Source organism: Mus caroli, unplaced genomic scaffold (genome assembly GCF_900094665.2).
Source record: "Mus caroli unplaced genomic scaffold, CAROLI_EIJ_v1.1 scaffold_22617_1, whole genome shotgun sequence".
In the NCBI taxonomy this organism is placed as follows: Eukaryota; Metazoa; Chordata; class Mammalia; order Rodentia; family Muridae; genus Mus; species Mus caroli.
The window spans coordinates 3841-9321 of record NW_018388887.1 but is presented as its reverse complement, the minus strand read 5'-3'; the positions used below and the strand labels follow the sequence as shown (position 1 = coordinate 9321).

General features: G+C 46.2%; 1 pseudogene; it reads left to right on the top strand.

Moving 5' to 3' along the window:
* The first annotated feature begins 43 nt into the window (after positions 1–43).
* On the top strand, positions 44–5262 carry LOC110287834 (annotated as a pseudogene).
* Positions 5263–5481: the final 219 nt, after the last annotated feature.

The following is a 5481-nucleotide window of genomic DNA, read 5'->3' as shown; positions in this document are numbered from 1 at the left end:
AGCTATTAAAAAGAATGAATTCATGAAATTCCTAGGCAAATCGATGGATCTGGACGGTATCATCCTGAGTCAGGTAACCCTTCTTAGAAATGGGAACAAAACACCCATGGAAGGAGTTATAGAGACAAATTTTGGAGCTGAGACAAAAGGATGGACCATCTAGAGACTGCACCACCCGGGCATCCATTGCATAATCAGCCTCCAAAGGCAGACACCATTGCATACACCAGCAAGATTTGCTGAAAGGACCCTGATATAGCTGTATCTTGTGAGGCTACGCCGGTGCCTAGCAAACACAGAAGTGGATGCTCACAGTCAGCTATTGGATGGAACACAGTTCCCCCTGTGCCAAATGTGTTCGAGGCTTTCATACTTTCTTTTTCATTAGATTCAGTGTATCTGGCCTTATGTTGAGGTCCTTCATCCACTTGGACTTGATCTTTGTGCCAGTTGGGTTAGCACTATTTACTGAAGATGCTTTCTTTTTTTCCACTGTATGTTTTTGGCTTTTTTGTCAAAGATTGTGTGTTCTAGGTGTATGTGTTTACTTCTGGGTCTTCAATTCTATTTCATTGATCGACCTTTCTGTCTCTCTACCAATACCATGTGGTTTTTATCACTATTGCTTTGTAGTCCAGCTTGAGGTCAAGAATGGTGATTGCCCTGGAGGTTCTTTTATTGTTGAGAATCGTTTTGGATATCTTGGGTTTTTTGGTTTTCCATATGAAGTTGAGAATTGTTCTTTCCATCTTTGTATGTAGGAGAATAAAAATAGATCCATATTTATCACCTTGCACAAAGATCAAGTGCAAGTGGATGAAGGACCTCAACGTAAGGCCAGATACACTGAATCTAATGAAAAAGAAAGTATGAAAGCCTCGAACACATTTGGCACAGGGGGAAATTTCCTGAACACCAATGGCTCAGGCTCTAAGATCAACAAATAATAAATGGGACTTCATGAAACTGAAAACCTTCTGTAAGGCAAAATATACCATCAATAGGAAAATCAAACGGCAATCTACAGATTGAGAAAAAAATCTTCAGTAACCCTACATCCAACAGAGGGCTAGTATCCAAATTATATAAAGAACTAAAGAAGTTAATATCAAAAAAAAAAAAACAACCTAATTAAAAAATGAAGTACAGAGCTAAACAGAGAATTCACAACAGAAGAATCTCGAATGGCTGAGTAGCACTTAAAGAAATGTTCAAAGTCCTTAGTCATCAAAGTAGTGCAAATCAAAATGACCCTGAGACTCCACCTTACACCAATCAGAATGGCTAAGATCCAAAACTCAGGTGACAGCAGATGCTGGTGAGGATGTGGAGAAAGAGCAACACTCCTCCATTGCTGGTGGGATTGCACAACCACTCTGAAAAATCAACCTGACAGTTTCTCAGGAAATTGGAAGTACTTAACTGAGGGGACAAGATCCAGAATGTGGGTAGCCCCAGACTGTGACTGCGTTGTGACTAGCCTCATGCCCGTGCCTTCCGACGGACCCATACTCTTCACTGAAAAAATATATGAGTCAGAATAAACCCTTCCTCCCTTAAGTTGCTTTTAGTCAGATATTTGATCATGGTGTTGAGAACCGTACCAATGGAACCAGTTAATCTGTAAGCTGAGACTGTCTCTCAGTTGCATTTACAGGCACGGGAGGAAACAGCCCCCTACACATGGTTTCGCGTTCCTGTCCAGCATTGAGCACGCTGTCGAATGGGGAAGACATGGAGGCAGAGTGTTCTACTTTAACAGAGCTAAAGAATTTTCAGTCCTACTGAAAACCACGGCGCAGAGAGGCAGCACCAGATACTGTAGCCAACTATAGCAGGCCTCCAGGCCCTTAAGCCACCAAGCACTTTGTTGTTTATGGCCAAAGTCCCTTTTAGGCTCAATTTCTGAACATGTCCGTGTCCCACTCTCTCCCTCTCCACAGACAACTTTGTGGGGCCATCTCCCACCCAGAAGCTATAGCCAGGTACCCCCAGGTTCTCTGACATGTGACTTGTCCTTGTTTTTAGGATTCCAGAGAAGTTCAGTATCAATTAACAAGATGGCCGCAGGATATAGTTCGCCGAGGTATGGAACATTAAGAAGTGGATTGCTTTTCCAACACTGGTTTGAACATAGGAGGCTTTATGGTTGCCCTGCAGCCCTCAACTGGGCTTGGGGTTTATGGGATCTGAGGCTTCCCTGTTGGAGCCGGCCAGCAGCTCACATGTCTGGGTTCGAGCCTGGAAGGTATCTTGGAATCTGGAAGAAAAGAGGGAATCTAGATGGAGAGAGAAAGGATGGAGCTAAGACAAGATTCTGATCAAAGCTCAATTTTAATATTCGGAAATACGGGCTTATAAAGAAGGGGGAGGGACCCATTCCCGCCAAATCATCTTCGGAGTCCAGCTGCAGGTGACCACGTGTACACTCTGGAACAGCTAGGTGGCAGGTAGCAGCAGTGGGAGTGGCAGAACGATAGGGTGGCAGGCTCCGCCCCCCGGTGATCTCCTAGTGATAACAGGCAAGCCTATTCAGCCTGATTTTAGGCTGGGGCGGGCGGGGGGTGGGGGGGCTACACTTCCTGTGTCTTAGGTTCCTAATTCTCTTTGTATTGGGGCCTCCTGGCTTGCTGTGTGGGTGCGACATTCGCTTCCTTTCTTCCACCAGGGAATTTGCGTTGGGGGGTGGGCTGCTGCCTGTTTCTATAGCTGGCTTTTGTTTTCCAAGGCTCTTCAGCCCACAGGCGTTGACTCCTAGGCAATTCAAAACCAAGCACTTTTACAACGAAGTTAACACAAACTGGGAAGTCTCCAGAGCGAGCGAGACCCTGGCTGGCCAGCAGAGGGTGCTGGTGCACAAGAAGGGAGGTTCGTAAGGCTAAGTAGACAAGGGATCCCTGCCTGGCCCAACCTCAACAGGGGAAAACCAAGACACTTCAAACCCATCATCCCCTCTGCCTGGCAAATTTCAGTTTTAGGTGACCCAGAGAGAACTGACCTCTACTTTGCCATTAAATTTCTTTCTTTCCCTTAACGTTTGTTTTGTTATATGTTTAACGTGATTTTAAATTTATTTTAGTTTTCCTTTAAAAAGCTTTCTTTTTTTTTTATTACTCATCTATAATACCATTTTCTTCATGTATTTTTTTTATTGTGCAATTGAATTTATTTCACCTTCGGCCGTTTGCTCTCTCAATTTCAAATATTTTTCAATTTAATTTTTTAAATTAAAAATAAAAGAAAGAAGCTTTTAGGGAGAAGATATGAGAAGATGGAAAGATCTCCCAGGCTCATAATTCAGTAGGATTAAGATAGTAAAAATAACCGTATTACCAAAGCAATCTACAGATTCAATGCTGTCCTCAGCAAAATCCCAACACAATTCTTTACAGACCTTGAAAGCACAATGTTCAACTTCATGTGGAAAAAACAAAAACCTCAGGATAGATAAAACAATCCTATGCAATAAAAAGGCTTCCAGAGGTGTCACCACCCCGATTTCAAGCTCAGCTGCAAAGCCACAGAGTCTGGAACCAGCTTAGCACCATGTGCTGAGAAAAGTAGCAATGGTAGGGTTGCTGGCTCAAAAGTAGCAATGGTAGGGTTGCTGGCTCAAAAGTAGCAATGGTAGGGGCAAACTCAGGCTTGCCTGGAAAAAGTTGCGTACTTTCTGTAATATTTACCTTTTTTAACTCTTCTCTAGTCTAAGGCCAGAAACTGCTGGCGTCTGGCGATTAACACCTGCTGATTAGCAGTGGGGAATTAAGTTTAAAAATTGATAGCTTTGGCTCTTTGTTCTTTTCTCACAGGCCCCTCCCGGCTCCAGGGCGGGGCTCACAGTTCGGTAACTCCTTGTGAGCCGTGTTACCAAAGAGAAGAGAAAAGAAGAAAAAGGAATCAATGTCGAATGATATTCTGCTGTACTCATAGATTGCTGTCTAAAGAGCCCAACTGTCAGAAGAGAGGATTCCTCCAGCAACCGATGGAAACAGATGTAGAAACCCACAGCCAAACATTAGGCAGAGCTCGAGGAATCCTTCAGAAGAGGAGGATGAAGCCAAAGGAGTCGAAGACACCACAAGAAAACCCACAGAATCGCACATGTGCCGGTCCCGGGGTATAACGTGCAGCAATCACCACTAGCCATCTGGAACTCAACAACGGAGCCAAGATGCCCACCCTGGACCTGGGCACCTGGAAGTCCCCTCCTGGCCAGTGACTGAGGCTGTGAAGGTTGCTGTAGACATGGGGTATCGCCACATTGACTGCGCTCAGGTGCACCAGAATGAGAAGGAGGTGGGAGTGATCCTCCAGGAGAAGCTCAAGGAGCAGGTGGTGACTTGCCAGGACCTCTTCACGGTCAGCAAGCTGTGGTGCACGTTCCACGATAAGAGCATGGTGAAAGGAGCCTGCCAGAAGACCTGAGCGACCTTACTCACTGGCCCACGGGCTTCAAGCCTGGGCCCTACTCTTTCCCACTGGATGCCTCAGGAAATATGATTCCTAGTGACACCGATTTTGTGGACACTTGGATGGCTATAACTACTCGATGAAGGTTTGATAAAAGCAATCGGTGTCTCCAACTTCAATCCTCTTCAGAATGAGAGGATCTTGAACAAACCTGGCTTAAAATATATGTCGGTGGTGAGCCAGATCAAGTGCCACCCATCCCTAACTCAAGGAGAAGCTGATTGAGTACTGCCAATAGACATCGTGTGGGCATACAGTCCCCTGGGTTCTCCTGACAGGCCCTGGGCCAAGCCTGAATGAAGACCTTTCTCTCCTGGAGGATCTCAGGACCAAGGCAATTGCAGCCAAGTACAATACAACTACAGCCCAGGAGCTGATCCGGTTCCCCATTCAAAGGAACTTGGTAGTGATCCCCAATCTGTGGCACCAGCTCGCGTTGCTGAGAACTTTAAGGTCTTTTGACTTTGAGCTGAGCAGCGAGGACATGACCACTCTACTCAGCTACAACAGGAACTGGGGGGGGGGGGCGCCTTGATGAGCTGTGCCAAACACAAGGATTACGTAACCCTTCCATGCAGAAGTCTGAAGCTGCGGCGGCTCCTCCCCAAGCGACTTATACCTGTTCTTTCTGCGTCATTTGCCCTTGCAGGTGTTCTGTGTCCTGTGTCCCTCGCCCTGGGTGGCACATTGCNGGACATGACCACTCTACTCAGCTACAACAGGAACGGGGGGGGGGGCGTCTTGATGAGCTGTGCCAACCACGAGGATGACCCCTTCCACACACAAGTCTGAAGCTGCAGAGCCCTGCTCCTCCCCAAGCGACTTATACCTGTTCTTTCTGCGTCATTTGCCCTTGCAGGTGTTCTGTGTCCTGTGTCCCTCGCCCTGGGTGGCACATTGCAAACCTTCCAGCCTTTCTTGGTCTTTCTTATTACCTACCTGGAGGTAAGAATTCTAGAACCCTTTCCAACCAAAGAGAAGCAAGATTGATAGCCCAAGTTGTGCCACTAA